At 41.0% G+C, this 25000-nt stretch overlaps 1 pseudogene across 1 annotated transcript in view; it reads right to left on the reverse strand.

Moving 5' to 3' along the window:
* LOC311238796 (cullin-3-like) overlaps positions 1-25000 on the reverse strand; it is a 158930-nt pseudogene that overhangs the window by 29589 nt on the left and 104341 nt on the right. The gene's annotated exons all lie outside the window — the stretch shown is intronic.

Genomic DNA, 25000 nt, shown 5'->3' on the forward strand with positions numbered 1-25000 from the left:
GGAAGAGGATGAAGAGGAGGAGGAAGAGGAGAGAGTGGAGAGGGGAGGAGGAGGAGGAGAGAGTGGAGGAGGAGGAGGAAGAGGAGGAGGAAGAGGAGGAGGAAGAGGAGGAGGAAGAGGATGAAGAGGAGGAGGAAGAGGAGAGAGTGGAGAGGGGAGGAAGAGGAGGAGGAGGAGGAGGAGGAGGAGGAGGAGGAGGAGGAGGAGGAAGAGGAGGAGGAGGAAGAGGAGGAAGAGGAGGAAGAGGAGGAGGAGGAGGAGGAGGAGGAGGAAGAGGAGGAGGAGGAGGAAGATGAGGAGGAGGAGGAGAGGGGAGGAGGAGGAGGAGGATGAGGAGAGGAGGAGTGGGAGTGGGAGGAGGAGGAGAGTGGAGGAGGAGGAGGAGGAGGAGGAGGAGGAGGAGGAGGAGGAGGAACAGGAAGAGGAGGAGGGAGAATTGGAGGAGGAGTTGATGTCACTGTGTGCATTTGTTTAATATACAATAGTGATGCACCGATGTGAAAATTGTGGCCGATACCGATAACCGATATTAATATTGCTGTTCTGGCCGATACCGATATTTACCGATGTCAATATCTCTGTATAGAAAACACTTGTTTATGATAATCAAATAAAGAGCTATTTTCCAAAGCGTTTTTTTTTTTTTTTACTTTTTTTTTTTTTACTTTTGTAATTTATTTTCAGAAATTACTGATATTTTGAAACAATTTAAGACCAAAACATGTTAATTTTTTTTTATATCGTGCACCACTAACATACAACCATGACTCCACTTTCACCTTCAGTTCAGCTCTCTCTGATCTGCAAGTGGTGTAACAGCTCTCTCTGATCTGCAAGTGGTGTAACAGCTCTCTCTGATCTGCAAGTGGTGTAACAGCTCTCTGATCTGCAAGTGGTGTAACAGCTCTCTCTGATCTGCAAGTGGTGTAACAGCTCTCTCTGATCTGCAAGTGGTGTAACAGCTCTCTCTGATCTGCAAGTGGTGTAACAGCTCTCTGATCTGCAAGTGGTGTAACAGCTCTCTGATCTGCAAGTGGTGTAACAGCTCTCTGATCTGCAAGTGGTGTAACAGCTCTCTGATCTACAAGTGGTATAATGATTGAGATTTCTCTGGGTAAAAAAAATTTAATAAAAATAAACGTAATATTCAGAAGGACTTTTTCGCCATATTTTGACATGAAACCGGTCCGATGGAAACTCCGAGCCTGACCTCAGGACTCCGTACTAGGGCTGACCTTCGAATGATTTTTTGGCATTCGAAGCTTCGGGGCCGAGATTCGATTTTAATTCGAAGCTTCGAGATAAAAAAAAAAAAAAAATTTATGTTGTGGGACTTGTACAGCACTTTGTTCAACTTTGTCAGTGCTGTAAAGTTTAAACCTTTTTAAATCTTTGACTAACGAAACACTTTGCTTTCATGAAATATTGTAAGCCGTCATTTGAGGCTTTATAAAAGCAGCACAATGAACACAAATCTGTCAGTGCAGAGTCCAACCTCATCTTAAATAACAAACAGCATTGCTTGTTGTAGTTAACAAAGAGAGGCAGAGTTGATTTTGCAAACAAAATATATTAAAAAAATTTGATTTTTTTTCTTTTTTCGAATGTTCTTTTCCCATTGGAATCCCATGCCCATCGAACAAAGCTTCGAAGCTTGGAAGTATTTAAGATAGCCCTACTCCGTACCTGGATGTAGTCGACGGGGTTCTTGCCCTCGCCCTCCTCCGACACCAGGGCCTTGCCCTGCTCCCTCAGGTACGAGCTCATGCACTCACACATGGTCTTCAGGCTGTTGGGCCAGCGGCTGAACAGCTTGTACATGCAGCCCAGGTCTGGAGGAGAGGAGAGGAGAGGAGAGGAGAGGAGAGGAGAGGAGAGGAGAGGAGAGGAGAGGAGAGGAGAGGAGAGGAGAGGAGAGGAGAGGAGAGGAGAGGAGAGGAGAGGAGAGGAGAGGAGAGGAGGTTACACTCTACCGTATCGTCATCATACGGTACAAGGAAAAGTGTGCAAATGTACCAGTAAAGTGCAATATTAATATACAATGTACAGGTATAAATTATATAAATTAGTACTACTATTAGTGTTAATCAGAGTTAGTCTAGTCAAGATGAGAAGCACGTTCAGTCACAGACTCATAGATGAGGTGGATAATAGTTAAGATTATTATGATTACCAAGAGAGAGAGACACACTTACTGGGACTTAGAATTACTGTTCAGTGTTTCCCCTACCATTGCCTTGGTGGTGCGGCCCGCCCCTCCAGAAAAAATTATAATAATTTTTTATTTATTTTTTAAAATATTTTTTTAATTAAAGTTTGCTTTAATCACAGTAACGTTGGCGAGCTAGCTAAATTATACATACATCGGTTTTCATATAAATCAATCTTCACTAAGACATTAAAACTGTGGTGCGGCACGGTCTACGGAGACGCAGAAAAAAGCTACCAAATCCATTCCGAGACAACTCCGAGACTGACTAGCATCGCGCGTAACAAGTCTCAGGGCTAGATCCACAAAGAATGGATTGCACGGTGCTAATTGCACCCTTACTTACAATTCATTATGAATTGAAAATGGGGGACCCTGATATAAACAAGACAAACGTTTTTTTCTGGTCTGCATGCCCTTAACAATTGTGTGTATTGAGCCGTACTGTATTGTACCCATTCTGCAATCTGTTAATAAAATGTTCATTCAATCAATCACCTTGCTAATATTTATTTACCTAATTTATGTGCAATCGTTTCATTTCAGCTCAGTGTAAAGAAATGCACAGATACTAACAACCGCCTTACTGCGCGCGTCTATGAAGACACTGTTGACACCACGTATCCGTGACACGCGCGCCCCGCGAAAACACTAGTAGTTTTGGGGGCCTACCACCCCCCCTGAAAAAAATCCTAGGGGAAACACTGCTGCTGACTCGAGGTTGAATACCATATCAACTAGGGTTTAACCTGAAATACTGCTGAGAGGTTGAATACCATATAGGGTTTAACCTGAAATACTGCTGAGAGGTTGAATACCATATCAACTAGGGTTTAACCTGAAATACTGCTGAGAGGTTGAATACCATATCAACTAGGGTTTAACCTGAAATACTGCTGAGAGGTTGAATACCATATCAACTAGGGTTTAACCTGAAATACTGCTGAGAGGTTGAATACCATATCAACTAGGGTTTAACCTGAAATACTGCTGAGAGGTTGAATACCATATCAACAAGGGTTTAACCTGAAATACTGCTGAGAGGTTGAATACCATATGAATGAATGAATGAATGAATGAAAACTTTATTTAACAGATTGCAGAATGGGTACAATACAGTACGGCTCAATACATACAATTGTTAAGGGGATGCAGACCTGAGAAAGACGTTTGTCTTGTTTCCATCAGGGTCCCCCATTTTCAATTCATATAGACATTTATGACATACACAACATACATGACATTTATGGCATAGGGACATATAGGTATTTAGTACTGATACATTTGTGACATAAGCGGTATTCAAATATACAGTACTGTTACCCCTAGATCCTGACATAGTATATACATATGATGGGGAGGACACTGTACATTAGGAGGGGGTGGGTGGGTGGGAGGGAAATATACATACGGCGGGGAGGGAATATATACATGCGGTGGGGAGGACACTGTCTATTAGGAGGTGGTGGGGGTTTTGGGCATTTACGGTGGCCAGTTTCGAATTGCAGCCTCCCGTAGGTGCTCTTTAAGAGCGGTTTTGAATGTGGGCAGGGATTCACATTCCTTTACAGCTTTGGGTAGGGCGTTCCACATTGTTGTGGCATAATTGCGAAACGTGTTTAGTCCCTTGTTTGAGCCGAATCTGGGTTTAACATGATTTGTTGAGCTTCCTCTGGTGTAGTGGTTGTGGTATTCACTGACCTTTGGGAAGTATTTTGCCATGTACATGGGCACCCCGGTCGTATAGTGTATCTTGTAGACCAGGCCCATTGCAAGTTGCTGTACTCTGTCATCTACTCTAAGCCATCCTAGGTTGTCAAAGTGGGCAGGGGTGAGGTGGGTTCTGGGGTTCAGGTCAAGTAGTAGTCTGACCAGTTTGTTTTGTGATGTTTGTAATTTTGTTTTAAGCGCCTTTGAGGTGCTTTGGTACCATGAGGTGCACGCATAGTCATAGTACCCTTGAATGAGTGCTCCTGCCAGAGTCTTCAGGGTATTCTTGTTTACCAGAGAGGAGATCCGGTACAAGAATATAGTTTGTTGGTTGACTTTTTTTTATTACATTGGATGCCATTTTGTCACAGGAAAGATTTGCCTCTAGGATGGAACCCAGGTAGGTAATTTCGTCTTTCCTTGTGACAATATTGTCACCCACTGTAACTGAGAAGCCGTCGGTCTTGCTGAGTTTGTTATTTGAACCGAAGAGAATGGACTCTGTTTTGCCCATGTGTAATGATAGCTTGTTATCAGCTTGATATCAACTAGGGTTTAACCTGAAATACTGCTGAGAGGTTGAATACCATATCAACTAGGGTTTAACCTGAAATACTGCTGAGAGGTTGAATACCATATCAACTAGGGTTTAACCTGAAATACTGCTGAGAGGTTGAATACCATATCAACTAGGGTTTAACCTGAAATACTGCTGAGAGGTTGAATACCATATCAACTAGGGTTTAACCTGAAATACTGCTGAGAGGTTGAATAACATATCAACTATGGTTTAACCTGATGCAAACAGAATCATCTGAGGAGGCATCCAGGGTGCGATCCACGGGGGGAGCTGGATGAGCCATGGCTCCCTTAGATCAGACATCAGCTCCCTTGAAAACATGATTTGTGAATCTTTGGGGGGTCTCTAAATTACTGAAAATAAATGCTACTTTTGCCATGCATTTCTAATTTTTCTGTAATTTTCTGTATCATCATAGTGTATAATAATAAACGTATGCTATTTTGGATGTATGATTAATGATTTGCGCACTAATTCACACACGTAATATGGCAACATGCATGCTATTCTTGCAATTACCATTTTGGAGCACGGCGCTGCAGCCTGCACGCACGGCACAAATCAAACTTGACCCACGTTGTAACCTGTGGCTGTGACTTTGACACAGAAAATTGGGTGCATTTACATTGTAAAATGTTTTATTAATGTACACTGTCCCCCTTGAACAAATAAAGTAAACCTAACCTAACCTAACTTGTTGACAGTGATCGTTTTGACAGGTAAATAAGGTCACTCAGGAATGGATAATGTCTAAATGAAAAATGCAACAAGTAAGCCTAACCAATTTTGGTTTCACGAAGACATTGAAGCAGTCAATTGACTTGACAGAGCAGCAGGAGGCGGGATCATCTACAGGCGACGCCGTTACAATTACACCTGCTGCTGGTGCTGCTCCGGTGGGGACTATTATTGACAACGCCCGGTGACCGTGCCGGCGCCTGCGGTCGTATCAGAAAGCAGGATAGGATACTGTAGACAGTGTTGGATGATGATCTATCATCTATCTAACTAAATGGATACTTTTTTTTATCATGGAATGTGCTGTGGAAGCCCAGACCGTCCAGACGGCCGGACCTCAACAAGTGAGTTGTCTAGTATTATGTGTTCTGTAGTTACTGAAACTGATTGAATATATGACAGGATTCAAGAGGTTTATTTGTCACATACATACATACACAAGGCCTACAGGCTACAGGCTACAGTAACGTCTGCGATCACAGTATCCTCCAACAGTCCGACTCCTCCCTGACTGTGTCATATGGTTTGTTGATCTGATTGTTGAAGATAGCCTGACTTGATAGATGGTGATAGACAGATGGTTCATCCAATAGGAGAGCACCGAAGAGCAAGCTAGCTATGTAGTTAGCTAGTAGGTGATTCTTGCAGTCTTTGAAAGGAATACGAATACCAAGGAAATATTTGATTCAAAGAAGGAGCAAACGTCACACCTAAACCACCACGCCCGTAGCTGCCTGTAGTTCCACACAGGACGGCGATTTGTTTATTAAGGACAATGCAAATTAATGAACATCATTTACATGTGTATGCATAACATCACAGCATGATAAGGACGTAAATATGCCGGGAATAGCACAGGGCTAATTTCCACCCGTAGTCCTAACATAAAAACAAACACAAAACGGACCATACAACGTTCATTCATAAAAACTGACATCACTGACATGACCACACTAACATGACATTCAGTCAGTACAACATCACTAACATCCCTAATGAGTGCATATTTGGCTGTCTAACAGCCATTTCCTGAGTTGGCCCTTAAAGGTGGACAGGGTGGGACATTCCCTTAAGGGGACCGGAAGGCTGTTCCATGTTCCACTTCCCTTTATCGATAGACAATTTTTGCTGAAGGCGGTCTTTCTAAAATGGACCTCACAATCCCCTCTGGTGTTTGATCTAGTGGCTAATCCAGTGTTCCTTTTCTCGTGGATAAACTCCTTGAGAGGGGGAGGGGCTAATCTGTGCAGGCATTTATATACAAAGCAGGAACTTTTATAACGATTGGTTAGAACCAGTGTGGTTCGGCCACAAGCTCATAACTTGGAAGCCTGATGAGATGGATTCTTGTGCGATCGTGAATCCAGCTGCCTCGCGAGGTAAACTAGGGTCGTCATCAACCAATATGTTCAATTGTTTCCCACACAAGCAATCACGCAGTAGGACCTCTAAAAATATAGTGCTCACCAGAATTTACCCCCTTCTTCAGCTTGTCGTCCATGAAGAGAGAGAGGTACTCTGGCAAGCGGGAGTTGAGGTTCAGGAAGTAGTCAAAGTCCCTGGTGATGGTCTGCTCAAAGAGCCTGTCGTTGTTGAAGGACTCCAGGAGGAAACGGTCGAAGCGCGTCTTCAGCTCCAGCAGGCCCTGAGGAGGAGGAGGGGAGGAGGAGGAGGAGGAGGAGGAGGAGGAAGAGGAGGAGGAGGAGGAAGAGGAGGAGGAAGAGGAGGAGAGGAGGAGTTTTTTTTTTAAATGTCTGAGTGAGCAGTCTTTGAAAAAAAGCTACCGGTCGCAATTCAAAACAAACGTGGAATAACATGATCTGAAAACGAAAAAAGTAAGCATTCAATGACAAAAGCGAGGAAGAACAAGTGGACATATGAGAAAACAAAAAAGACCCAAAAAGAAGAAAAGGAAATAACGAGGCGACGTGAAGAAATAACGAGACGACGTGAAGAAATGGCGCAGCTACAACAAGCCAACACGGAGATCCCCAGCTGGGCTGTGGAACTCGGAGCCAGTATTCGGGACATACAGGCAAGCATGCAAACTAGCATGAAGGTAAACGAAGCGAACACGCAAAGCATACAGACAAGTATAGACAGACTCAGAGAAGAAGTAAAGAAAGGACAAGACGAACTCAAAGAAGAAATAAATAAGAGACTTGAGTCAATTGACGAAAAGTTGCTGAAACAGGAGAAAGACACGGTTGGCGTTGGAAGAGAGAACGGCCGAGACTGAAGAATGGAGTACAGATGTACAAACGATTCTAATGGAGACTCTCGAGGAACAAGGGAAGATGAGAGAGAAGTTAACTGACTTGGAGGGGAGATCAAGAAGAAACAATATAAGAGTGTGGGGTCTGAAAGAAGGGCTAGAAGGAGCCTCGATGTCCAAATATATGGAAAGCCTAATACGAGAGAAACTGGACATGTCACTGTCAGAACACACCGATATGGGAATACAGAGGGCACATAGGATACAAGCACCGAGACCTCAGACGAATGGACCACCTGAGGTTTGAAGTCAAGGAGAACATTCTTAAGAGAGCCTGGCAGACGAAGATCGATGTGGAAGGACAGAGAATATCCTTTGACCACGACTATGCAGCGGAGGTGGCTGCAAAACGCCGAAGTTACGCGGAAATAAAAAAGATTCTAAAAGAAAAAGGGATTCGGTTCCAATAACAGATGACCGCTCTGAAAGTATACTGGCAGGAAGGCACCAAAACCTACAGAAACGTACAAGAGGCAGCGAGGGACATACATCGGGATGGAGAGAGGACGCCGGGACGAAGAGAGGGGGGAAAACCCACATATACACCCACCCCGATGGAGAGACTGGAGAAGATGCGCAGGTGGAACAGAGTCGAGAAGAGGAGGACGGATGAAAGATGGGGATTGGAGATGATTGGAGACAGAGCAGCTGAGGGGAGTGACAGAGGGACATCGGAGAGAAGCACAGGAAGAGCGCGAGGGACCACGATACTTCAAAAGGAAAGATAAGTACAAAACAAAAGAAAAACATTTGACTAAGACCATGACTAAATGTGAAAGATGCATAGAAATACACACAACATAGAATAAGAGTAATTGTAAACATAAAAAAAAAAAAGATAAAACTTAAACAGAGAGAAGGCATGTGATACACAGTACAAATTAATGTGGACATAAAAATTACTGATTCTATGTCTCTGAAAATGACTGACAGAGAGAAAAACACACGTTGGACAGATTGTGTATGTGTATATGTGTATGTATATATATATATATATATATATATATATATATATATATATATATATATATATATATATATATATATATATATATATATATATATATATTATATATATTAAAAAAAATATATCATATTACCGGGAGCTCAAGGACAGGGCAGCACACAGACAATGCTGGACTTACATGGTGAGCTTTCTTTTTTAGCCACTAGGGGGAGCCCTCTCAATAGGAGAGCCTTTTCTCCCCACCCCCCAGCAGGGGATAGAGGAAAGAAAATAAATACCTCTGACACCATGGAATTGTCAAACTTTGTGAATGTTGTAAATGTTTATTATAGTTCTTTGAATGTAAGTCGAGTAGAGTTAGCAGCGGCTACAACTACAAATATTATTTTATGTGACATGGGTAGAACGGGAGATCATTTCGAATGGAAAGATGACACAAATTAAAAGTATTAAGATGATGTCGCTGAATGTTAATGGAATGAATAATCCAATCAAAAGGAGTAAGGTGATGACGAAGCTTAGAAAAGAGGAGGCACAGGTTATTTTTCTACAAGAAACTCATCTAATACAACAAGAACATGAAAAACTGAAGAGATTCGGATACGAGAATATGTTTTATAGTTCTTTTAAACAGAACCTTAGGAGAGGAGTAGCTATATTGATTAAGAATGCAGTGAAGTTTGAATTGATTAAAGAAGTGAGAGATAAAGAGGGGAGATATGTAATGGCCAAGGGGAAAATGGAAGGCCAAATGGTAACATTAATGAATATATATGCACCCCCAGACAGTGAGAAATACCTATTTGAAACAATCTTTGATATTATAGCAATGGAAGGGGAAGGCGTTTTAATCTGTACAGGAGACTTCAACGTAGTATTGAATTATGACATGGACACGACAAGCACAAAGAGATGGAGAACACACATTAGCAAATATATGAAAATACAAATGACAGAATTAGGAATCACGGATATATGGAGAGAAACACACACACTAGACAGGGAATACACACATTATTCACATCCACACACAACATATTCAAGGATAGATTACTTCCTCATGACAACAGGGGACAGATACAGAGTAGAAGATTGTAGAATAGGGGTAACAGACATATCAGATCACAGCGCAACATATCTGACAGTAAATCTGAAAAGTAGACGGAGAAACACAGTCTGGAGACTGAACGTAGGGCTATAGAATAACAAAGGCTTAGTAGACGAAGTAAAAGAAAACATAATAAGATACAGAGAGGAAAATGATAACGGAGAGGTAGATCCAAACATTCTATGGGATGCAATGAAGGTAGTAATACGAGGAAAATTTATAGCAAAGGCAGCACTACTCAAGAGGGCCAGAATAGAAACATACCAGAACTTAGTAAAGAAACTGAAAGAATTAGAGAAAAAACACCAAAACTCAAAGAACCAAGAGACACTTAGGGAAGTAAAAGACGTTAGAGAAAAGATAAACAAAGAATTACTGAAAAAGGCTAGATATGTGAAACAGACATACTATGAAGGAGGAACGAGAGCGACCAGACTCTTAGCTAGACGAATCAGAATACAACAGAAACTAAATACAATACACACAATAAGAGACACAAACACAAACAGGTTACTAAGAGAACCAGCTGAAATAGAGAAGACTTTTGTAGAATACTATAAGACACTATACACACAACCGAAAGCGGCAGGAGAAGAAGAGATAGAGACATTCTTAGAAAAATTAGATTTACCATCGATAGGAAAGGAACAGAACAAAATATTAAATGCAGAGATAACAGAACAGGAAGTGGGAAATGCGATCAGTAAAGCAAAGAACAATAAGTCACCAGGTAGCGACGGATTCCCTTCGGAATTTTACAAAACATTTAGACAGGAACTGAGGCCCATATTAGAGGCAGCATTTAGACACACAATGAAAAAAGGAACAATGCCACCCTCATGGAAAGAAGCCATAATTACTACGATTCCAAAGGAAGGGAAGGATAAGGAACTATGTAGTAGCTTCAGACCAGTGTCCATACTTAATGTAGATTACAAGATGTATACATCGATAATAGCCAAAAGATTTGAGACATTTATGCCAGATATTATAGACGAAGACCAGACCGGATTCATTAAAGGAAGAAAAACACAGGACAACATAAGAAAGACAGTGCAGATAGTAGAGGAGATACAAAAAGAAGGAGGAAGTGCAGTACTAGTTAGCCTGGATGCAGAAAAAGCATTCGACAGTGTAAGCTGGATATTCCTATATAAAGTATTAGAGAAATTTGGACTAGACAAAAACGCGATGAAAACAATTAGGGCATTATATCAAAAACCAACGGCAAGGATTAAAGTAAATGGCAACCTGACGGACCGGATCAAACTAGAGAGGGCTACAAGACAGGGCTGTTGTCTTTCGCCGACGCTCTTCGATATATTCATCGAACCACTGGCTCAACTAATTAGACAGACCGAGGACATCAAATGGGTGGAGATAAGGGGAACAGAACATAAATTAGGACTGTTCGCAGATGATGTGATAGTATATATGAGACAACCAGACACAAGCTTCCCGACACTGATGGATTTACTGACAGAATATGGATATTACTCAGGATATAGACTTAACGTAACAAAGACACAGACCTTAACATTGAACTACACCCCAACGACAGAGATCAAAGACAAATACAAGATTAAATGGGATATGGACAGGATCAGATACCTAGGAGTGAATATTACAAGAGGGGTGGAGGGACTATACGATGCAAACTATACACAGATTAATCAGAAAATCAAACAAGACTTAGAAAGATGGACAGTAATGCCTCTAGACTTTAGCTCAAGGATCGAAATTATAAAGATGAATATATTACCAAGGTTACTATACCTATTTCAGGCTCTACCTATATTAATACCACAAAGCCAGTTCAGGGAATGGAATAAACAGATATCAAGATTCATATGGGGGGGGGAAAGGCCAAGGATAAGATATGTGACTCTACAATTACAAAAGGAGAAAGGAGGAATGGCAATACCTAGTTTAGAAGATTACTACTACGCAGCACAGCTGATAATAGTAACATGTTGGTGCAACGAGAACTATGAAGCCAAATGGAAAGACATAGAAACAAAAAATGAGGGACTCAAAGTGCAGGCACTAATAGGAGACAGGGAGCTATACAGAAGAAAGGAACAACTAATAGACCCAATTACCAAATTCACTATAAATATATGGAACAGGATAGTAAAGAAATACAAGCTAGAAAAAGAAACCAAGATACTGAGATGGATAACGCACGACAACAAATTTAAACCAGGGAAAGAAGATCATGGGTTCAAAAGATGGGAGAGGGGGGGCATAACAGCAATATGTACAATAACAAAAGGAGGGGAGATCCAGACTCTACAAAAATTGAAAGAAAGATTCGGACTAGAGAATAGCAACCACTTTAGATATTTACAGATTAGGGACTACTACAACAAGGAAATAAAACTAGACAAAGACAAAGATCAGAATGGGATAATTAAGATAATGGTAAAAGCATACGAAGGAAGGAAGGGGGGGGGATATCAGCACTATATCGGGCAATAATGGACAGCAAGGACATCACAACCAAATATATAAAGGAAAAGTGGGAGAAGGAATTAGAAACGGAGATAACAGAAGAAGAATGGTATAACATATGTAAGATACAACATACAACCACAGGGTCAAGGATATGGAGGGAGTTTGGGTGGAAAAACATAATTCGATTTTTTATAACATCAGAAATACAAGGCAACTATACACCAACACAGAAACCATGCTGGAGAAAATGTGGACAGGAAATAGCAAACCACACACACATATTCTGGGGATGTCAGATAATAAAGAACTATTGGGAATAGATAGGAGGGATAATAAATGAAATAGTAGGATATGAAATACCCCAGACAGGACAAGTATTGTATTTAGGGAACTTAACACAGGAAGGAATGCAGGGGAAAGATATATACTTGATTAAGATATTACTAGTAGCAGCCAAGAAAGCACTGACGAAAATGTGGTATAGAGTAGAAGCACCGACGAGGGAACAATGGACAGAGATAGTGGGTGGGATACAGGAAATGGAGAGAATCACATATAGGCTGAGGCTACAAGACGAGAAGTTTGAGTCAAAATGGGAGAAGTGGGAAGAGTATAGGAAAAAAAGAAACGACATCACAGGAGAGTGAAAAGGAGAGAAGAAGAAAAAACGAAACGAAAATAAACTATGAAGGTACCAAAGAACCCATGTCACTTTTTTTGTATTTTTTTGTATTTATTTATTGTTTCTCTCTTTTCTTTGTTTTTGTTTAGCTGTGTTTTTTCCTTTTCCCCTTTAGTGAATTTATTTTAGGTCAACTTGTCATTCGATTTTGATATTAATTTTTCTAATATCAGCTATATCTTTTAGTTCTTATCTATCGAATTCTATTGTACTGTCGTTTATAATTTTGACCGCCAATTGTATTATTGTATGTGGATGTTTTGTTTGTAAAGCAAAAAACTGAAAATAAAAATGTAAGTATAAAAAAAAGGAGAGGAGGAGGAGGAGGAGGAGGAGGAGGAGGAGGAGGAGGAAGAGGAGGAGGAGGAGAGAGTGGAGAGACGAGGAGGAGGAAAAGGAGGAGGAGGAGGAGGAAGAGGAGGAAGAAGAGGAAGAAGATGAGGAGGAGAGAGTGGAGAGGGGAGGATGAGGAGAGGATGAGTGGGAGTGGGAGGAGGAGGAGAGAGTGGAGAGGGAGGAGGAGGAAAGAGTGGAGGAGGAGGAGGAGGAGGAGAGGAGGAAGAGGAACAGGAAGAGGAGGAGGGAGAATTGGAGGAGGACTTGATGTCACTGTGTGCATTTGTTTGATATACAATAGTGATGCACCGATGTGAAAATTGTGGCCGATACCGATAACTAGGGATGTCCGATATTATCGGCCGACCGATATTATCGGCCGATATCGGCTGTAAAATGTGATATCGGAAAATATCGGTATCAAAAAAAAAAAAAAAAAAAAAAAAATTTTTTTTTACATTTATTTAACCTTTATTTACCCAGGCAAGCAAGTAAGAACCAATTCTTATTTTATTTATTGTCAAAAGTATGCATGTTGGTTTAATTCAACAACAAGAGATATGTAATGTTAATTTTTCCTTCTTTAATTATCATATTTTGCACAGATAATGCTTACATTTAGAAAGCCTTTTGAATGCATCCAGTGAAATTATTAATTACCTGAAATTATTCAGTTTTTTGGGGGGGAAACCCTGCATATATCGGTATCGGTTGATATCGGTATCGGTATCGAAATTAAGAGTTGGACAATATCGGAATATCGGTATCGGTAAAAAAGCCAATATCGAGCATCCCTACCGATAACCGATATTAATATTGCTGTTCTGGCCGATACCGATATTTACCGATGTCGATATCTCTGTATAGAAAACACTTGTTTATGATAATCAAATAAAGAGCTATTTTCCAAAACGTTTTTTTTTTTTTGTAACTTTTGTAATTTATTTTCAGAAATTACTGATATTTTGAAACAATTTAAGACCAAAACATGTTTTTTTTTTTACATTTATAAAAAAAAATATATATATATCGACCGGATACCGATGTGTAAAAAAAGGACCATATCAGCCGATATTATATCGGTGGCCGATATATCGTGCACCACTAACATACAACCATGACTCCACTTTCACCTTCAGTTCAGCTCTCTCTGATCTGCAAGTGGTGTAACAGCTCTCTCTGATCTGCAAGTGGTGTAACAGCTCTCTCTGATCTGCAAGTGGTGTAACAGCTCTCTCTCTCTCTGATCTGCAAGTGGTGTAACAGCTCTCTCTGATCTGCAAGTGGTGTAACAGCTCTCTCTGATCTGCAAGTGGTGTAACAGCTCTCTCTGATCTACTAGTGGTGTAACAGCTCTCTCTGATCTGCAAGTGGTGTAACAGCTCTCTGATCTGCAAGTGGTGTAACAGCTCTCTCTCTCTCTGATCTGCAAGTGGTGTAACAGCTCTCTCTCTGATCTGCAAGTGGTGTAACAGCTCTCTCTGATCTGCAAGTGGTATAATGATTGAGATTTCTCTGGGTAAAAAAAATTAAATAAAAAGAAACGTAATATTCAGAAGGACTTTTTCGCCCTATTTTGACATGAAACCGGTCCGATGGAAACTCAGAGCGTGACCTCAGGACTCCGTACTAGGGCTGACCTTCGAATACTTTTTTGGCATTCCAAGTCTTTTTTTATGTTGTGGGACTTGTACAGCACTTTGTTCAACTTTGTCAGTGCTGTAAAGTTTAAACCTTTTTAAATCTTAAACACTTTGCTTTCATGAAATATTGTAAGCCGTCATTTGAGGCTTTATAAAAGCAGCACAATGAACACAAATCTGTCAGTGCCGAGTCCGACCTCATTTTAAATAACAAACAACATTGCTTGTTGTAGTTAACAAAGAGAGGCAGAGTTGATTTTGCAAAAATAATATATTAAAAAAAAATTATTTTTCTTTTTCTTTTTTCGAATGTTCTTTTCCCATTGGAATCCCATGCCCACCGAACAAAGCTTCGAAGCTTGGAAGTATTTAAGATAGCCCTACTCCGTACCTGGATGTAGTCAACAGGGCTCTTGCCCTCGCCCTCCTCCGACACCAGGGCCTTGCCCTGCTCCCTCAGGTACGAGCTCATGCACTCACACATGGTCTTCAGGCTGTTGGGCCAGCGGCTGAACAGCTTGTACATGCAGCCCAGGTCTGGAGGAGAGGAGAGGAGAGGAGAGGAGAGGAGAGGAGAGGAGAGGAGAGGAGAGGAGAGGAGAGGAGAGGAGAGGAGAGGAGAGGAGAGGAGAGGAGAGGAGAGGAGAGGAGAGAAGAGAAGAGAAGAGAAGAGAAGAGAAGAGAAGAGAAGAGAAGAGAAGAGAAGAGAAGAGAAGAGAAGAGAAGAGAAGAGAAGAGAAGAGAAGAGAAGAGAAGAGAAGAGAAGAGAAGAGAAGAGAAGAGAAGAAAAGAGAAGAAAAGAAAAGAAAAGAAAAGAAAAGAGAAGAGAAGAGAAGAGAAGAGAGGAGGTTACACTCTACCGTATCGTCATCATACGGTACAAGGAAAAGTGTGCAAATGTACCAGTAAAGTGCAATATTAATATACAATGTACAGGTATACATTATATAAATTAGTACTACCGAGCATAGTGCTAATCAGAGTTAGTGTAGTCAAGATGAGAAGCACGTTCAGTCACAGACTCATACATGAGGTGGGTAATAGTTAAGATTATTATGAAGAGAGAGAGACACACTTAGTGGGACTTAGAATTACTGTTCAGTGTTTCCCCTACCATTGCCTTGGTGGTGCGGCTCGCCCCTCCAGAAAAAATTATAATAATTTTTTATTTATTTTTTAAAATATTTTTTTAATTAAAGTTTGCTTTAATCACAGTAACGTTGGCGAGCTAGCTAAATTATACATACATCGGTTTTCATATAAATCAATCTTCACAAGGACATTAAAACGGTGGTGCGGCACGGTCTACGGAGACGCAGAAAAAAGCTACCAAATCCATTCCGAGACAACTCCGAGACTGACTAGCATCGCACGTAACAAGTCTCAGGGCTAGATCCACAAAGAATGGATTGCACGGTGCTAATTGCACCCTTACTTACAATTCATTATGAATTGAAATGGGGGACCCTGATGTAAACAAGACGAAAGTTTTTCTCTGGTCTGCATGCCCTTAACAATTGTGTGTATTGAGCCGTACTGTATTGTACCCATTCTGCAATCTGTTAATAAAATGTTCATTCAATCAATCACCTTGTTAATATTTATTTACCTAATTTATGTGCAATCGTTTCATTTCAGCTCAGTGTAAAGAAATGCACAGATACTAACAACCGCCTTACTGCGCGCGTCTATGACGACACTGTTGACACCACGTATCCGTGACACGCGCGCCCCGCGAAAACACTAGTAGTTTTGGGGGCCTACCACCCCCCCTGAAAAAAATCCTAGGGGAAACACTGCTGCTGACTCGAGGTTGAATACCATATCAACTAGGGTTTAACCTGAAATACTGCTGAGAGGTTGAATACCATATCAACTAGGGTTTAACCTGAAATACTGCTGAGAGGTTGAATACCATATCAACTAGGGTTTAACCTGAAATACTGCTGAGAGGTTGAATACCATATCAACTAGGGTTTAACCTGAAATACTGCTGAGAGGTTGAATACCATATCAACTAGGGTTTAACCTGAAATACTGCTGAGAGGTTGAATACCATATCAACAAGGGTTTAACCTGAAATACTGCTGAGAGGTAGAATACCATATGAATGAATGAATGAATGAATGAAAACTTTATTTAACAGATTGCAGAATGGGTACAATACAGTACGGCTCAATACATACAATTGTTAAGGGGATGCAGACCTGAGAAAGACGTTTGTCTTGTTTCCATCAGAGTCCCCCATTTTCAATTCATATAGACATTTATGACATACACAACATACATGACATTTATGGCATAGGGACATATAGGTATTTAGTACTGATACATTTGTGACATAAGCGGTATTCAAATATACAGTACTGTTACCCCTAGATCCTGACATAGTATATACATATGATGGGGAGGACACTGTACATTAGGAGGGGGTGGGTGGGTGGGAGGGAAATATACATACGGCGGGAAGGGAATATATACATGCGGTGGGGAGGACACTGTCTATTAGGAGGTGGTGGGGGTTTTGGGCATTTACGGTGGCCAGTTTCGAATTGCAGAAGAGCGGTTTTGAATGTGGGCAGGGATTCACATTCCTTTACAGCTTTGGGTAGGGCGTTCCACATTGTTGTGGCATAATTGCGAAACGTGTTTAGTCCCTTGTTTGAGCCGAATCTGGGTTTAACATGATTTGTTGAGCTTCCTCTGGTGTAGTGGTTGTGGTATTCACTGACCTTTGGGAAGTATTTTGCCATGTACATGGGCACCCCGGTCGTATAGTGTATCTTGTAGACCAGGCCCATTGCAAGTTGCTGTACTCTGTCGTCTACTCTAAGCCATCCTAGGTTGTCAAAGTGGGCAGGGGTGAGGTGGGTTCTGGGGTTCAGGTCAAGTAGTAGTCTGACCAGTTTGTTTTGTGATGTTTGTAATTTTGTTTTAAGCGCCTTTGAGGTGCTTTGGTACCATGAGGTGCACGCATAGTCATAGTACCCTTGAATGAGTGCTCCTGCCAGAGTCTTCAGGGTATTCTTGTTTACCAGAGAGGAGATCCGGTACAAGAATCTAGTTCGTTGGTTGACTTTTTTTTATTACATTGGATGCCATTTTGTCACAGGAAAGATTTGCCTCTAGGATGGAACCCAGGTAGGTAATTTCGTCTTTCCTTGTGACAGTATTGTCACCCACTGTAACTGAGAAGCCGTCGGTCTTGCTGAGTTTGTTATTTGAACCGAAGAGAATGGACTCTGTTTTGCCCATGTGTAATGATAGCTTGTTATCAGCTTGATATCAACTAGGGTTTAACCTGAAATACTGCTGAGAGGTTGAATACCATATCAACTAGGGTTTAACCTGAAATACTGCTGAGAGGTTGAATACCATATCAACTAGGGTTTAACCTGAAATACTGCTGAGAGGTTGAATAACATCAACTAGGGTTTAACCTGATGCAAACAGAATCATCTGAGGAGGCATCCAGGGTGCGATCCACGGGGGGAGCTGGATGAGCCATGGCTCCCTTAGATCAGACATCAGCTCCCTTGAAAACATGATTTGTGAATCTTTGGGGGGTCTCTAAATTACTGAAAATAAATGCTACTTTTGCCATGCATTTCTAATTTTTCTGTAATTTTCTGTATCATCATAGTGTATAATAATAAACGTATGCTATTTTGGATGTATGATTAATGATTTGCGCACTAATTCACACACGTAATATGGCAACATGCATGCTATTCTTGCAATTACCATTTGGAGCGCGGCGCTGCAGCCTGCACGCACGGCACAAATCAAACTTGACCCACGTTGTAACCTGTGGCTGTGACTTTGACACAGAAAATTGGGTGCATTTACATTGTAAAATGTTTTATTAATGTACACTGTCCCCCTTGAACAAATAAAGTAAACCTAACCTAACCTAACTTGTTGACAGTGATAGTTTTGACAGGTAAATAAGGTCACTCAGGAATGGATAATGTCTAAATGAAAAATGCAACAAGTAAGCCTAACCAATTTTGGTTTCACGAAGACATTGAAGCAGTCAATCGACTTGACAGAGCAGCAGGAGGCGGGATCATCTACAGGCGACGCCGTTACAATTACACCTGCTGCTGGTGCTGCTCCGGTGGGGACTATTATTGACAACGCCCGGTGACCGTGCCGGCGCCTGCGGTCGTATCAGAACACAGGATAGGATACTGTAGACAGTGTTGGATGATGATCTATCATCTATCTAACTAAATGGATACTTTTTTTTTATCATGGAATGTGCTGTGGAAGCCCAGACCGTCCAGACGGCCGGACCTCAACAAGTGAGTTGTCTAGTATTATGTGTTTTGTAGTTACTGAAACTGATTGAATATATGACAGGATTCAAGAGGTTTATTTGTCACATACATACATACACAAGGCCTACAGGCTACAGGCTACAGTAACGTCTGCGATCACAGTATCCTCCAACAGTCCGACTCCTCCCTGACTGTGTCATATGGTTTGTTGATCTGATTGTTGAAGATAGTCTGACTTGATAGATGGTGATAGACAGATGGTTCATCCAATAGGAGAGCACCGAAGAGCAAGCTAGCTATGTAGTTAGCTAGTAGGTGATTCTTGCAGTCTTTGAAAGGAATACGAATACCAAGGAAATATTTGATTCAAAGAAGGAGCAAACGTCACACCTAAACCACCACGCCCGTAGCTGCCTGTAGTTCCACACAGGACGGCGATTTGTTTATTAAGGACAATGCAAATTAATGAACATCATTTACATGTGTATGCATAACATCACAGCATGATAAGGACGTAAATATGCCGGGAATAGCACAGGGCTAATTTCCACCCGTAGTCCTAACATAAAAACAAACACAAAACGGACCATACAACGTTCATTCATAAAAACTGACATCACTGACATGACCACACTAACATGACATTCAGTCAGTACAACATCACTAACATCCCTAATGAGTGCATATTTGGCTGTCTAACAGCCATTTCCTGAGTTGGCCCTTAAAGGTGGACAGGGTGGGACATTCCCTTAAGGGGACCGGAAGGCTGTTCCATGTTCCACTTCCCTTTATCGATAGACAATTTTTGCTGAAGGCGGTCTTTCTAAAATGGACCTCACAATCCCCTCTGGTGTTTGATCTAGTGGCTAATCCAGTGTTCCTTTTCTCGTGGATAAACTCCTTGAGAGGGGGAGGGGCTAATCTGTGCAGGCATTTATATACAAAGCAGGAACTTTTATAACGATTGGTTAGAACCAGTGTGGTTCGGCCACAAGCTCATAACTTGGAAGCCTGATGAGATGGATTCTTGTGCGATCGTGAATCCAGCTGCCTCGCGAGGTAAACTAGGGTCGTCATCAACCAATATGTTCAATTGTTTCCCACACAAGCAATCACGCAGTAGGACCTCTAAAAATATAGTGCTCACCAGAATTTACCCCCTTCTTCAGCTTGTCGTCCATGAAGAGAGAGAGGTACTCTGGCAAGCGGGAGTTGAGGTTTAGGAAGTAGTCAAAGTCCCTGGTGATGGTCTGCTCAAAGAGCCTGTCGTTGTTGAAGGACTCCAGGAGGAAACGGTCGAAGCGCGTCTTCAGCTCCAGCAGGCCCTGAGGAGGAGGAGGGGAGGAGGAGGAGGAGGAGGAGGAAGAGGAGGAGGAGGAGGAGGAGGAAGAGGAGGAGGAAGAGGAGGAGAGGAGGAGTTTTTGTTTTAAATGTCTGAGTGAGCAGTCTTTGAAAAAAGCTACCGGTCGCAATTCAAAACAAACGTGGAATAACATGATCTGAAAACGAAAAAAGTAAGCATTCAATGACAAAAGTGAGGAAGAACAAGTGGACATATGAGAAAACAAAAAAGACCCAAAAAGAAGAAAAGGAAATAACGAGGCGACGTGAAGAAATAACGAGACGACGTGAAGAAATGGCGCAGCTACAACAAGCCAACACGGAGATCCCCAGCTGGGCTGTGGAACTCGGAGCCAGTATTCGGGACATACAGGCAAGCATGCAAACTAGCGTGAAGGTAAACGAAGCGAACACGCAAAGCATACAGACAAGTATAGACAGACTCAGAGAAGAAGTAAAGAAAGGACAAGACGAACTCAAAGAAGAAATAAATAAGAGACTTGAGTCAATTGACGAAAAGTTGCTGAAACAGGAGAAAGACACGGTTGGCGTTGGAAGAGAGAACGGCCGAGACTGAAGAATGGAGTACAGATGTACAAACGATTCTAATGGAGACTCTCGAGGAACAAGGGAAGATGAGAGAGAAGTTAACTGACTTGGAGGGGAGATCAAGAAGAAACAATATAAGAGTGTGGGGTCTGAAAGAAGGGCTAGAAGGAGCCTCGATGTCCAAATATATGGAAAGCCTAATACGAGAGAAACTGGACATGTCACTGTCAGAACACACCGATATGGGAATACAGAGGGCACATAGGATACAAGCACCGAGACCTCAGACGAATGGACCACCGACAGCAGTCATAATTAACTTCCTGAGGTTTGAAGTCAAGGAGAACATTCTTAAGAGAGCCTGGCAGACGAAGATCGATGTGGAAGGACAGAGAATATCCTTTGACCACGACTATGCAGCGGAGGTGGCTGCAAAACGCCGAAGTTACGCGGAAATAAAAAAGATTCTAAAAGAAAAAGGGATTCGGTTCCAATAACAGATGACCGCTCTGAAAGTATACTGGCAGGAAGGCACCAAAACCTACAGAAACGTACAAGAGGCAGCGAGGGACATACATCGGGATGGAGAGAGGACGCCGGGACGAAGAGAGGGGGGAAAACCCACATATACACCCACCCCGATGGAGAGACTGGAGAAGATGCGCAGGTGGAACAGAGTCGAGAAGAGGAGGACGGATGAAAGATGGGGATTGGAGATGATTGGAGACAGAGCAGCTGAGGGGAGTGACAGAGGGACATCGGAAAGAAGCACAGGAAGAGCGCGAGGGACCACGATACTTCAAAAGGAAAGATAAGTACAAAACAAAACAAAAACATTTGACTAAGACCATGACTAAATGTGAAAGATGCATAGAAATACACACAACATAGAATAAGAGTAATTGTAAACATAAAAAAAAAAAAAAGATAAAACTTAAACAGAGAGAAGGCATGTGATACACAGTACAAATTAATGTGGACATAAAAATGACTGATTCTATGTCTCTGAAGATGACTGACAGAGAGAAAAACACACGTTGGACAGATTGTGTATGTGTATATGTATATATATATATATATATATATATATATATATATATATATATATGTGTGTATGTATGTATGTATGTATGTATGTATATATATATATATATATATATATATATATATATATAAAAAAAAAAAAAAAATCATATTACCGGGAGCTCAAGGACAGGGCAGCACACAGACAATGCTGGACTTACATGGTGAGCTTTCTTTTTTAGCCACTAGGGGGAGCCCTCTCAATAGGAGAGCCTTTTCTCCCCACCCCCCAGCAGGGGATAGAGGAAAGAAAATAAATACCTCTGACACCATGGAATTGTCAAACTTTGTGAATGTTGTAAATGTTTATTATAGTTATTTGAATGTAAGTCGAGTAGAGTTAGCAGCGGCTACAACTACAAATATTATTTTATGTGACATGGGTAGAACGGGAGATCATTTCGAATGGAAAGATGACACAAATTAAAAGTATTAAGATGATGTCGCTGAATGTTAATGGAATGAATAATCCAATCAAAAGGAGTAAGGTGATGACGAAGCTTAGAAAAGAGGAGGCACAGGTTATTTTTCTACAAGAAACACATCTAATACAACAAGAACATGAAAAACTGAAGAGATTCGGATACGAGAATATGTTTTATAGTTATTTTAAACAGAACCTTAGGAGAGGAGTAGCTATATTGATTAAGAATGCAGTGAAGTTTGAATTGATTAAAGAAGTGAGAGATAAAGAGGGGAGATATGTAATGGCCAAGGGGAAAATGGAAGGCCAAATGGTAACATTAATGAATATATATGCACCCCCAGACAGTGAGAAATACCTATTTGAAACAATCTTTGATATTATAGCAATGGAAGGGGAAGGCGTTTTAATCTGTACAGGAGACTTCAACGTAGTATTGAATTATGACATGGACACGACAAGCACAAAGAGATGGAGAACACACATTAGCAAATATATGAAAATACAAATGACAGAATTAGGAATCACGGATATATGGAGAGAAACACACACACTAGACAGGGAATACACACATTATTCACATCCACACACAACATATTCAAGGATAGATTACTTCCTCATGACAACAGGGGACAGATACAGAGTAGAAGATTGTAGAATAGGGGTAACAGATATCAGATCACAGCACAACATATCTGACAGTAAATCTGAAAAGTAGACGGAGAAACACAGTCTGGAGACTGAACGTAGGGCTATTGAATAACAAAGGCTTAGTAGACGAAGTAAAAGAAGACATAATAAGATACAAAGAGGAAAATGATAACGGAGAGGTAGATCCAAACATTCTATGGGATGCAATGAAGGTAGTAATACGAGGAAAATTTATAGCAAAGGCAGCACTACTCAAGAGGGCCAGAATAGAAACATACCAGAACTTAGTAAAGAAACTGAAAGAATTAGAGAAAAAACACCAAAACTCAAAGAACCAAGAGACACTTAGGGAAGTAAAAGACGTTAGAGAAAAGATAAACAAAGAATTACTGACAGAAATTGAGAAAAAGGCTAGATATGTGAAACAGACATACTATGAAGGAGGAACGAGAGCGACCAGACTCTTAGCTAGACAAATCAGAATACAACAGAAACTAAATACAATACACACAATAAGAGACACAAACACAAACAGGTTACTAAGAGAACCAGCTGAAATAGAGAAGACTTTTTGTAGAATACTATAAGACACTATACACACAACCGAAAGCGGCAGGAGAAGAAGAGATAGAGACATTCTTAGAAAAATTTGATTTACCATCGATAGGAAAGGAACAGAACAAAATATTAAATGCAGAGATAACAGAACAGGAAGTGGGAAATGCGATCAGTAAAGCAAAGAACAATAAGTCACCAGGTAGCGACGGATTCCCTTCGGAATTTTACAAAACATTTAGACAGGAACTGAGGCCCATATTAGAGGCAGCATTTAGACACACAATGAAAAAAGGAACAATGCCACCTTCATGGAAAGAAGCCATAATTACTACGATTCCAAAGGAAGGGAAGGATAAGGAACTATGTAGTAGCTTCAGACCAGTGTCCATACTTAATGTAGATTACAAGATGTATACATCGATAATAGCCAAAAGATTTGAGACATTTATGCCAGATATTATAGATGAAGACCAGACCGGATTCATTAAAGGAAGAAAAACACAGGACAACATAAGAAAGACAGTGCAGATAGTAGAGGAGATACAAAAAGAAGGAGGAAGTGCAGTACTAGTTAGCCTGGATGCAGAAAAAGCATTCGACAGTGTAAGCTGGATATTCCTATATAAAGTATTAGAGAAATTTGGACTAGACATAAACGCGATGAAAACAATTAGGGCATTATATCAAGAACCAACGGCAAGGATTAAAGTAAATGGCAACCTGACGGACCGGATCAAACTAGAGAGGGCTACAAGACAGGGCTGTTGTCTTTCGCCGACGCTCTTCGATATATTCATCGAACCACTGGCTCAACTAATTAGACAGACCGAGGACATCAAATGGGTGGAGATAAGGGCAACAGAACATAAATTAGGACTGTTCGCAGATGATGTGATAGTATATATGAGACAACCAGACACAAGCTTCCCGACACTGATGGATTTACTGACAGAATATGGATATTACTCAGGATATAGACTTAACGTAACAAAGACACAGACCTTAACATTGAACTACACCCCAACGACAGAAATCAAAGACAAATACAAGAATAAATGGGATATGGACAGGATCAGATACCTAGGAGTGAATATTACAAGAGGGGTGGAGGGACTATACGATGCAAACTATACACAGATTAATCAGAAAATCAAACAAGACCTAGAAAGATGGACAGTAATGCCTCTAGACTTTAGCTCAAGGATCGAAATTATAAAGATGAATATATTACCATGGTTACTATACCTATTTCAGGCTCTACCTATATTAATACCACAAAGCCAGTTCAGGGAATGGAATAAACAGATATCAAGATTCATATGGGGGGGGAAAAGGCCAAGGATAAGATATGTGACTCTACAATTACAAAAGGAGAAAGGAGGAATGGCAATACCTAGTTTAGAAGA

This window comes from Notolepis coatsorum (assembly GCF_963971535.1).
Source record: "Notolepis coatsorum genome assembly, chromosome: 13".
NCBI classification, from domain to species: Eukaryota; Metazoa; Chordata; class Actinopteri; order Aulopiformes; family Paralepididae; genus Notolepis; species Notolepis coatsorum.